Here is a 12,898-nt window from a genome sequence, read left to right as displayed (position 1 = left end):
TAGTTTGATGATCTCATAAAAAAATGAACTTTTGAAAGTATAGTTTGTGTGTCTCTCGGAACCAAAAACTTTACCAAGTCCACCCACCTTGTCTTAGGTGCAGCAAGAACACTCTCTATTGGGTTAATTTTAAGCAATTTACAAGCTGCCAGTGATTAAGGTGCATAGTATTACAAAAACTACAGTTACTCAGCAGAAGATGGCATAAAGGGCTGCTTTCTTTGATTAGATTTGTGGCTGAATCTGTAAACATCTGGAGGTAATTCTCTGGAGCTATTCAAAACTGCTTCTGCTTGCATTACATAAATAAGGTGAAATATAGAAGGGTAGTTGGTACTTATAGAATACTTGAAACTATTTCATTTTAAAAGAAAGATCCCATCCTTTAAGCTAAATATTTGACATTAGCAAACCTAAGTGCTTCTTTACATGGGGATACTTTTCACAGAAGTCCTGTTTATATGAAAACTGTTTCCATGATGCTTATATAACCCAATTTCCAAAGTGTCTGAGTACTCTGTTCATTCATTGTATTTATCTTCATCACACACCTGTGAGCAGGGAAATTATATTGTACCCATTTTAAAGATGGAGAACAGAAGATATAGTAAATTATTTACCTAAGATTCAACAGGAATATATACTTCTGTATTTTAAAATGTATAAGTATGCAGGACTTGTAACAGCATTTGACAGTAAAAACAGCATACTGTAGTTACCTAGACTACCTGCAAAGTAATAGACATCCTCTTGTTCTTTGAATATGTTAATTGAAGAGCAGCTACAATTTAAAAAGTGCCTCCATGACAATGACACTGTAAGGTTCCATACTTATTCTTTCAAGACCTGCTTTGTAAATCAATGAATGATTTCTGTAATTGCCAGCCCTCAATCCAAGTTCTGAGAAGAAATCTGCACTCTTACTGGCTCATCCATCAATACCAGTAATAAAGATCCTGCAACTAGAGCCTAGTGGACAATGTTTTGTTGATGTTACATGAAGCAGATAATATTACAGTTCATCCTGCATAGCTGTTTTGGTTTTGCAATGCTATCGGTAGTAAAATGTCAGTAAAATAACCAGATCTCTCAAGAATAAAGAGGGATATGTTGAATGAGAATGTGGCATTATAAATAATTACAATTTGACCATTACCATTATTCAGTCTGCTCTAATACAAAAAGTGATTTAGTTTACAAATAAAAATTGTAGGTTTTGTTCCACTGTATACATTTTACTATTTCTTTACAGATATTTGGATGACTGTTTATGCTTCGAATTGTTCTTAACTCTGTATCATAAATTGTAGTAAATAATTAGTCGTCCAAAATATATTCCAAAATGTGGTGTTCATTATTTACTATACATCATTTATGATGCTCCTGTTTTAGAAGATTTCAGTCACAGACCAGGAAGTCAAACAAGATGATTTCACTTAGACCTTGTCTACGCTACCCATTTTTGTCAGCAAAAGGCAACTTTTGTTGACAAAACAGCAGAGGTGTGTACTCTGCAATGCTCCTCCCACCAGCAAAACTCACCTGCTTTTCTGACAAAATAAACCACCTCAAAAAGGTGTAGAGCTTTTTGCAGCAAAATTAGATGAGAAAGAGTCGGTGTAGACACTGCATTCATCACTTCACCATAATGGCCACTTGGAGGCAGTGCTCCCTCTAATTTTTCCCAACCATGTGTGGAATGAATTTTGTCACGTGCACCAATATGGAGGGTTTGAAGTGTGGGATGGGGCTCAGGCTGGGGCAGAAGGTTGGGGTGCAGTGGGTGACGGCTGTGTCTAGGGATGCGGATTTAGGGTGGGGTGAGGTGAGAATGAGGGCTTTGGAGTGGAGAAAGGTGCTCTGGGGCTATGGTTATGACTCCCCCCAGCAACACCTGGACTGGGGAGGGTGTCTGGCTTTGGGCTGCGCTGTCTCGTCCGTGGCTGGGTTCGGGGAGGATTGTCTGGGTTTGGGCTGCGCTGCCCTATCTGCAGCTGGAGCCGTGCCATACAGCTCTGCTCCGACTGCATCTGGGTTTGGGCCTGACCACCATGGTTGGGTGCAGCCCAGGTTCGGGCTGGGGTAGGGGCACCCCGTCTGGCAGGTTGAGGGGCTGCCTGGGCTAGTGGGGCTGGGGGAGGGGCACTCCTTTCCCATCTGCAGCAAGTCCCTGAGCAGGTTTCCTGAGGGCCTGCACAGCATTATATAGGCTGCTGCACGGCTACACAGCTTACAGGAAAGTTAGCCTGGAGGTATCCCACAATGCCCACCATAACCACTGTGCTCACTGTTTTGAACTCCGCTGCCTGGCATCCAGCTACACAGGCATGTGCCCCCCCTCTTTCAAAGCCCCAGGTAGCTTAGAAACTATCATCATGGAAAGCTCACATAGCTACTGCCCAGCTGACCATGTTGGCTCCTGGCAGCAACGCATTCCTGCCTAGACTACAGGGGAGGGGATGGATCTGTTGGTGTCACTAAGCATAACCCTACGTAACTCGGGAGGGTGGAAGGCCACAAGAGTATGGAGCCTTCCTGGTTTTAGGCCTCAGCAGACAAGAGTCCCTCCATGTTTGAACTTTAATCAACCTAAAGGCCAGGTGTAACAGCCGTTATCAGTTGCAACAGTTCTAACTGGTCTAAAGCAGAAATAATGAGGCCTGTGCACCTTTAGCAGAAGGACAAGATAACTTGCAGAAGAAAAACTTACTAACGAGCTGCCGTGGCCAAGATTACTTAATGCACCTGCGCTTACGTAATTGCTACAGGGGAAGGAAGAAGAAAGAGGGAGGGAAAACGGGGAATTGCTAGTCAGTGAGAAAAGTTCTCATGGATATAAGGAACAGACTGCTTGTTTTAGGTGTGCTTGATCTGAGTCAATCTCCCTGCACCGCTTTGAGATCTCAAATAAACTTGGTTTGCTTCTCCACCCTGGTGTGTTTATTGGCGCGGCACACCAGGCGACGGACCCTCCCGCTGTTGCTTGGCCTCAGGCAGTTATCTGCCAGCAACAGTTCTTGGCGCCCAACGTGGGGCATTGAGGCTAAAATTAGCCTTGCCTGGATCCCTTCTGGTGGTCGACGGATTGCGGCGACGACCGACGCCCAGCGCGCACCGGTGACCTTCACCGGGGGGCCTCGGCGGAGACGCAGTTTGACTGACCCCAGAGAGCAACAACGGTGCAACGCGCTCGAGTAGTGGAGAAGCAGTTGAGGGCGATGGTGAGGAACCGGTCCCTTGGATAAGGTAGGAACATTCCAGTGGTCTGGATTTTTGCCTGTTATGACCTGGGGACGCCCAGTGTCACCCTAGGATATGGGGCAGGGACAGAGTACAGGCAGGGCACGGTGTACACCCTTAGAATGCATTCTAGCGATTGGGAAGTGCTTGGATCAGATCCACTAACTAAAAGCAAACTAAAAAGTTCTGTATAGTAGACTGGCCTCAATATCAACTAGAGGACCAGAAAGGTGGCCACTGGAAGGATCACTTAATTATAACATGATCCTCCAATTACTCCTGTTTTGTCAGTAAATGGGTAGCTTCTGAAGCTGTTTGTATGGAGAGCTCTTGTAAAAATACCCCACTGTAGCTCCAGTTCTTCCCTCTGTCTGGCAGAGTGCAAGGATCCAAAAAGCAGGTTAGGGATAGTGCAGGGACAAAGGAGGGACCTGTCTAGAAAAGGGAAACCCTATGTCCTAGTGCACTCTCTCCCTGTTGTAGCTAAAAAGCAAGATCAGATGCAGAATGGTACTGGGGGCCAGTGTGAGTGACTGTTACCGGAAGACGCCCAGAGTACCCTGTGAAGCAAAAGCTCGTGACCAGGACTACTCTAACGCAACCCCGGTAACTAGTGGATCTTTAGGAGGTCCGACCCATGGTGGACTGACTTGGCCTGGCATCGGCCGGTGAGGAAGCTGCCTGGGTCTAGGAGTGTGTGTACCCATCTTCCCTTCCCCTTTCCTTTCCGTGTGGGCTACTGACAGTCTGATCATCTCACTGGATGCAATCAGAGTAAGCGGCGCTGTCTCCGAGAGACTAGCCGACGCTCTTTGCTGAAGGGAGGTGTAGGAGGGTCGTGGCCATCCTCGTTAGCCTCTCCTGTGTGAGTACCCTGTAGGGAAAAATCCTTAGTTTATGAGCCGCTAGCACGGACAGGGCACCCTCCCTGTGTGTGTAAGTGGAAAATGGGTGGGGGGGCAGTCTAAACATTCCACCTCACCCCCTAGAGTACCCCAGCATATTACATGTACGTACATTATGGTTCAACAACCTGCAGGTATTTAGAAAAATGAAATATTTACATGCATGAAAATCCATCTAAACAATGCCCACTAGAAGGTACTTCAATCTAGATTAGATCATACATCTAAGAGGAGCGTTTAATCACCAAAAAGCCCTGACACAGGGTGAGCAAATTTGTCTATTGAGGAAAGGAACGGGTTAATTTAAAAATCATCTTGGCCCAGGGATGGAAGGGGGGAATTGCTCTGCGTTCAAGGTCCAGAATCAAAGCAGACTATGCGAAGTACAAAGAAAAACTGCTTTCGGCCCCAGCTGGCTGTAAAGGAAAAAATATAGACAGAGGCAAACCAAAGGCAATACAAGTTACAGAACTAAGATTACATTTGCAAAGCTTAACTGTCCAGTAAGATCCAACCATGTGCCTTTGTGACCCCGGAGCTGGTGTGGCTTGGTGACACTGAAAAAGCCGCAGGCAGCTGATCTGGACTGGAATCTCTGAAAGAGACGCTGCAGAAGATTCCAGGGTGCAAAAGAACAGCCCTCCAAAGAGCGGAAGCATATTAGAAATTCTGAACAAGCTGTATACAGAATAATCTCCAGTCCACCTCTCCCCCCTTTTCTGAACATTATACACAGAAGTGGCCAGTCTGGACATACGTGTGTGGGTATGAAAGGGGCTTGGGGCATTAATGTTTTCCTGAGTGATGAGGGAGCGTTCCCAACACTCTCCATTATTGTTTTATTATTTTATTAATGGAGCTTTAAAATACAGTTATATGGTGTGTTTTCTTTATCTTCCCCCAACGATCCTGTAGTGTCAGCCTGATCACCTGACACGAGGAATAGATTGGTAACAGAAATTTGTCACAGTTTGGTGAGCAATTAAGAAGGGGGGAGCCCTGCAGAATTTACACCATCTATTTGTTTTACCTTTGTTATTTTGTGTTTGCTTTGCTTGGTATTGTTGGTGTTATATGTTGAGAACTGCATGAGTAAAAGTGAGTCCTAATAGGATAAAAAAACGCTATCTGGTTCTGGTTCTGTTCTGTTTAACCGGTTACTGTTGTTTTCCTGCTCTGTTCATTTGGGTGTTAAAAGTGTGGGCGGAACTGAACCTCTCGTTCGTAATTCCTCCGAGTGGAAGCCATGTGTGCGAGAAAGCTCTGAGGTTAAATTAAAATCCTTCTGTCCCATGCCTTGTAGTGGTCAGTGTATAGAAGTGGGAAAGTCTGGCTTAGACTGTAATTCCCTCTGCGCTCTGTGTAATTCTCTTTTCTGTTTAAGTGTCAAACAGATAAATGAGTCTCTGGGTAAACCCTCTAAGAATAGTCCTTTAAATTATATGTTAAGTAAATGGCCTTTGCCCAATGGGCCATGTGTTTTTGTCCAGGTGGCAAGCCTCATGAAGAAGGACTCGGGTAGTCTTGTGAGTAAAAATGTTTAAGGGAAGAGACCAGGAGGGGTGGGGCTAAATGAGAAGCCCACCCTCCTAGCTAAACTGGTAGTGAAACAAGTTGGTGCCCATGGAAGGGACGGTTCAGCAAGAAAAGCAGGATCGGGCCCAGGCAGGCAGGCAACAGAGAGAGAGAAAAAAAGATTAAAAAGCAGGTTGGAAAACTTTAAGGGTGTAGTGAAAGGAAGGAGTCAGTAAGTGTAAGCATGAAGATTTCAAATACCCAGGACTTACTTGGAATGGTAATTTAAGTTAATAAAAGTGGCTGTTGGAAGACAAGCAAGTGATTTAAGGAAAAGTGAGAAGTTAACTCTGTAGTTGCTGAAAAAAACAGCAGTTAAACTTTGTAAACATGCTAAAAATAAAAAGGTTTTTGGTGTCTGTGAAATGTTTGTAAATAAATTCAGACAAAGAAATTATTGGATTGCAATCATTTGGTTTGGCTATGAACAATATAGTTAAATTAGCTGAAAAATCTATACAGTGTTATGTAATTGAAAACCTGGGCTGCTTATAAAACAAACACAAGAAAATATGGGGTAATTCCTCTGTTTTTGCCTGAAGTCAAAACAGTTTTAAGTTTCTTAACATATTCATGTAAAGTCATCAAAACTCACTTTAAAAAAATTGAAAACTCATTCAACCTTTTCAGATCCAATGTCTCCCAGGGGAATCAGATTCAACTTCTGCTTGCTTATTAAGGATCCACTGAGAGTGACTAGCTCATCATCAGGTAAAGTTTCAAAAGCACCTTAGTAATTTAATAGCCTCAGTCTCACTGAGAGATCGGCTCTGAAATACGTTACTTTTGGAAATTGGACTTAGGTTCCTAACTTCCTTAACCTTTGTAAAAATCTAACTCCTATTCAATCTGTAGAATGTAGGGTAAGTAGTGGTATAGGAAAGTGTAGAGAAAAAACTGAGGGCAATAGATTTATTCTTTTGTTGGGTGATTAAGTTGGAGTAGAATTGACAGAGTGCCAGTATTTTGCTAATCACAATAAGTATTTTAAATACTTCAGTTGAATAGAATAATAGAATGACCTGGTATTACATTCTCATACCAAAAATTGCTCCTGTTGCTGTCTCACAACAAACATTTAACTGTTTTTTTTCACCATATAACATCACAGAGAATGATGGAGAGACTCCCAAACAACCATTTAAGCCCTTCCATTCCCTCCCCCACATCCAAAAAAACAAAACAAAAATCCAGTCCAGCAATAAACAAACAAAACCCCAGTCTTGAAACTTGACTTATCTGCAGTTATGGATCCTTTTGTGGAATGAGGGCCATACAGAGCAAAGTCCATATGAGAAGGACTTTATTCCTCATGGGGGGATGGGGAATGTAGGGAGCTGAGAAAATCTCCTTACCAGGAGAAGAGAAGAGGTTTAACCACAGTGATTTGTATTTTGTTCCAAAGTACCTTTCAAAATAGCTAAGGCAAGTGAGCAGTGAGGCGGTAGCGGGAGTTTGGACCATCTCTGAAGAAGATGATGGTCTTTTGCTACTGCCAACTGGCTAAAGACTGTGCTGCTCTCCTCTATTTGTGCCCACTCTTCTGTTTGTGTTATTAACCAAAGAAAAGGTAAGATATTATTGCTGTAAATTTGTCACTGCCTCACCCTATTCCTCCCATCAGGGTATGTCAACACAGGGATAAAAGCATAGCTGCAGCTGACCTGGATCAGCTGACTCAGGTTCACAAAGCTTGGGATGTGAGACTAAACATCACTGTGTCGCTTTTTGGGCTCAGGATCCAGCCTGAGATTTGGGACAGCCTCCCCCCCAAGGTCCCAGAGCCCCGCACTCCAGTCTGAGCCCAAACATCGACACAGTGATTTTTCAATTCCAGAGGCTAAGCCCTGCAAATCCAAGGTGAGCTAATCTGGCCTGCCTTGGATTTATCATTCCCAAGTAGAAATACCTTCAGTGTCTGTCTGATATCTTCACTCAGCATTGAATGTAACTAATTTAGACTGTAAAACTCTTTGGGGAAAGGGACATAACTTTTATTTTAGTGCCATGAACATTTCTCTCACTCTCCATGCATGTTATGAGATCATCATTAAGTGTGTTTCTGAGTGAATCTGTGTTTAATTCTCCCACACTGTACATAAGTCTTCCTTGTATCTATATTTTTGTTTATCCAAACACCAAACTTCTGGAGCTTCCCTAGTGTTCACAGAGTACTACCAAAGAGGCTAAATGACAGCAGACAGAAAATATATATATAGTATTGCTGATTAATCGCAGTTAACTCATGTGAGTAACTCAAAAAGTAATCATGATTTGAAAAAATTGTGATTAATCACAGTTTTAATTGCACTGTTAAACCATAGAATACCAATTAAAATGTATTAAATATTTTTGGATGTTTTTCTACATTTTCAAATGTATTAATTTCAATTACAACAGAATACAGTGTCCAATACTCACTTTTTTTACTCACTCACATATTATTTTTACTACAAATATTTGCACTGTAAAAATTATAAACAAAAGTAATAGTATTTTTCAGTTCACCTTATATAAGTACTATAGTGCAATCTCTTTATCATGAGAGTGCAACTTACAAATGTAGGATTTTTTTTGTTACATAACTGCACTCAGAAATAAAACAATGTAACACATTAGAACCTTTAAGTCCACTCAGTCCTTCTTGTTCAGCCAATTGCTAAGAGAAAAAAGTTTGTTTACATTAATGGGAAATAATGCTGCCTGCTTCTTTTTTACAATGTCACCTGAAAGTGAGAACAGGTATTTGCATGGCACTTTTGTAGCTGGCATTGCAAGATATTTATGCACCAGATATGCTAAACATTCGTATGCCCCTTCATGGTTCGGCCACCATTCCAGAGGACATCCTCCCTTGCTGATGACATTCATTAAAAAATTAATGCATTAATTAAATTTGTGACTCAACTCCTTGGGGGAATTGTATGTCTCCTGCTTTGTTTTACCTGCATTCTGCCGTATATTTCATGTTATATCAGTCTCGGATGATGACTCAGCACATATTATTCATTTTAAGAACATTTTCACTGCAGATTTGACAAAATGCAGAGAAGGAACCAATGTGAGTTGCTAAAGATAGCTACAGCACTCGACCCAAGCTTTAAAAATCTGAAATGCCTTCCAAAATCTGAGTGGGATGAGTTGTGGAGCAAGCTTTCAGAAGTCTTAAAAGATCAACATTCCAATTTGGAAACTACAAAACCCAAACCACCAAAAAAGAAAATCAACCTTCTACTGGTGGCATCTGACTCAGATGATGAAAATGAACATGCATCAGTACGCTCTGCTTTGGATCATTATTGAGCAGAACCCATCATCAGCATGGACACATGTTCTCTGGAATGGTGGTTGAAGCATCAAGGGACATATGATTCTTTAGCACCTCTATCACATAAATATGTTGTGATGCCAGCTACAACGGTGCCATGTGAACACCTGATCTCATTTTGAGGTGATATTATAAAAATGAAGTGAGCAGCATTATCTCCTGCAAATGTAAACAAATTTGTTTGACTGAGCAATTGGCTGAACAAGAAGTGGGACAGAGTGGACTTGTAGGATCTAAAGTTTTACATTGTTTTTTTTTTGAATACAGTTATTTTTTGTACATAATTCTACTTTTGTAAGTTCAACTTTTGTAATAAAGAAATTGCACTACAGCACTTGTATTAGGTGAATTGAAAAATACTATCTTATGTTTTTATAGTGCAAATATTTGCAATAAAAATAAATATAAAGAGCACTGTACACTTTGTATTCTGTGTTGTAACTGAAATCAATATACAGGCAAACCTCACAATAACACGCCCCGCCATAATGCGAAATCGCATATAATGCGATCATAAGTTGGCTCCCCTTTAAGGCCTAATACCAGCGGTCCCCAATTCCATGGCGCCCACCGGGACATTGATGTGCCCCCGCATAGTGCCCAGCAGGGGAGAAAAGCTGTGGCCCCACGCCAGCCGAGGACAGAGAACTCCAAGGCTGAGGGTGCTGGTGCTCACTGTCCCCGGCAGGCACGGGGCAGTGGTTCCTCTTGAAGCTGGAGAGAAGTTGTGGCCCTGCGCCTGCTGGGGACAGAGAGCACCGGGAGGGCCATGGCTCTCTCCCCTGCTGGTCACTAAGTACTAGGGGCACTAGCACTAGGTGGTGCACATCCATGCACCGCATTGGGGACCACTGACTTAAGCTGACCGACTTGAAACCCCGCTGTACCGCGACCCTGCATTTATTGCGATGGAATTTTTTGGACCCCAAACATTGCGTTATAGCCGGGTTTCACTGTATTTGAAAATGTAAAAAACATCCAGAATATTTAAATAAATGGTATTCTATCATTAACAGTGTGATTAATCAAGATTAATTTTTTTATTCACACGATTGAGATTTTTTTTTAATTGTGCGATTAATCGAGATTCATTTTTTAAATTGCTTGACTGCCCTAATATATAATAAAATTGGAAGTTCAAAGATTTATGAAGAAAAAGCAATCTTTAAAAATAAAATGTTATGGATTCCATTAAGATGTCCTTGCTCAAAAGGGAATATGTTCCTGAGGCCAATGGGAAACAGTCTGATGTCAGATTTAGCTGCTGTCATTTTGGATTAAGTTAAAATTTCTCCAATTAGAAGTTCATATATTAATTCTGTCAGTGAAGAAAAAGCTCTCTACCATCATTGTGAAACTGGTAAAGAAGTTGCTAATTGCAGTACTTCATCTTTTCACCAAGACCCATGTAGAAACATAAATGTGAAAGAGCAATCACACAAATTTCAAATCATGATTCCTATATACGATATGTATAACGATACATTAATTTCAGTCCAGACATCACCTTCTGTGCAAGCACTTGCTGACCACCTATGCTGAACTATGGTGAGTAGTTTTGCAATGTGCATTCTAATGATTAGGTAGATAAACACTTATTTTGCATCAGACTTTGTGCTCAGATTGAACCATTCAGGCTTCTGTAGAATCTTTAAACACATTTATGGTCCTAGGCTACGAGGTACCTTTAGTCAGGGCCAGCTCTAGGCACCAGCGCTCCAAGCATGTGCTTGGGGCAGCACTTTCCAAGGGGCAGCACTCCAGCTCCTTTCTTTCCTTTTTCTTTTTTTTTTTGCTTGGGGCGCAAATAGCCGGGAGCCGACCCTGAGCAGAGGTGAGCTGCAGTGGTGGGGGGCGTGGGGAGGGCAGCAGGAGGTAACCCGGAGGGGGCGCAGAGGAACTGCTCCCCCCCAGCTCACTTCTGTTGCACTGCCATCTGCTCCCTCGAGCACGCTGCTGCTCCGCTTCTCCCCCCACCCTCCCAGGCTTGCGTGAATCAGCTGTTTTGCGGCAAGCCTGGGAGGGAGGAGGGAGAAGCAGAGCTGTGGCAGCGTGGTCAGGGGAGCAGGGGGAGCGGAGATGAGCTGTGGCGGGGGGGCTGCAGGAAGTAACCCTGGAGGGGGCAGAAGAGCCGCTCCCCCCACAGCTCACCTCCGCCTCCTCCCCCGAGTGCATTGCTGCTCCAGGAGGGAGAGGTAGGAGGGGAAATGTGGTGCACCCTGGGGAGGAGGTGGGGCCGGAGATTTGGGGAAAGGGTTGGAATGGGGCGGGGAAGGGGTGGGGAGTTGGGGTTGGGCCAGGGGGCACAGGAAAATTATTTTGCTTGAGGCGGCAAAAAACTTAGAGCCAGCCCTGCCTCTAGTATATATGTTAAGCCTAGACATTTAGGTCCCAGGAGGCTGATCTTATCATCAGTCACAAACTTTTCATCAGAACAAAGCAGCTCATGTTCCAAGCCATGTGGTCCAGAAGTAGAGCAATAAGTATTACAATAACATTTCCACTTGTACATAGTAGAGGTGGGACTGGCTACAGGGCCCTCCATAACTTCTGATTTGGAAGCAGTGTCTCAAGCAGCAATAGCTTTTTGGTTTTTTTTTTGTTCCCCTCACCCCCCCTCAGAAACTATAACTCTTCTGTGCTTCCTGAAAGCAAAATAAACTTCCATACTATGATGATTTGGGGATCTGTTTGTACAATTTATGAATTCTGTGTGAGATTAGGAACTCTGTGTGTATCTCTATCAGACTGCAGACTCTATTTTGAATGTGGGGTCTCCTAGTTGCCTTCTTAAGGTGAACAGACAGAGAATTGGGGGTACCCCTGTCATTGTTCCCTTCCTAACATTAAAGTATTCAGAGGAGATCTGAGCACTATAGTAATTGAGGACTCTATCAGAATTTAGACCCAATGTTGGGTCCTAAATTAAAACAATTGCTTCAAAAAGATACCTTGATGCTACTCTGTCCAATCATTTGTCTGCCTCCAAGGAGACAACATTCTGTTCCAGACACAGAGACCAAGGTCATGAAGCAATTTCCTAAAATTCACTAATGCTTGACTGCCGTTATAAATTCAACCTTATTACATGTAATAAATAAGGCTAAAAGCAGATTCAGGCCTGTGGCTAGAATCTTGGAAAGCATGTTAATATCCAGGAGAGGGAGTGAGATACAGAGATAGGACCTGAACAATTAAGATTCTTCATCAAATTTGAAGATAAGCAAAATATTAGGCAGATAAGGAGATTGCTGCAATATGAAAAGATTTTCTGCAAAAAAAATCAGAACTGTAGTGTTTGCTATTGTCAATAACTGACTGCCTAGTAGCTTTTTGGGTCAGGATCCCTGCCTGTTTTAGAAGAGAGAATGCCAGAAACTACCTACTCTGAAAGGATTGGTTCATTTAATTCAGTGTGCAGTCCAAGTTTCAGTGGTATCTTTGGTCACTGTTCTAATCAAAGTTATGGCCAGTCTGGCAAAGAGTCCTCCCACCATATTATGCTGTGTGAAACTTGTATTTGAATACTTGGAAAGACCCAAGTGGTCTCATCTAACATGGAATTCAGAGTTTCACAAGCAATTTCCAGGATTAAATATACCCTTATCTCCACTAATCTGTAAGAACTAAAGTATTTACATGACGCTGTCATGGAACTAATGGCCCTCCAGGACAATATGGCTTAACAGACCCAGATGACTGTATGCGCTACTCCTGGGAGCAATTCGGTGCTCCAAGTGGTGTCTCTTTAACAAATTAATAAAGGAGCAGCTGAACTACAAGGAGGCTGATAGAACAGAGTAAAGGAAAAATTCCTTAGAAAGAAGGAGGAGGGGGATTGGGTCAAGTA

This window comes from Gopherus evgoodei, chromosome 2 (assembly GCF_007399415.2).
Source record: "Gopherus evgoodei ecotype Sinaloan lineage chromosome 2, rGopEvg1_v1.p, whole genome shotgun sequence".
Classification (NCBI taxonomy): domain Eukaryota; kingdom Metazoa; phylum Chordata; order Testudines; family Testudinidae; genus Gopherus; species Gopherus evgoodei.
This window is presented reverse-complemented; position numbering follows the sequence as displayed.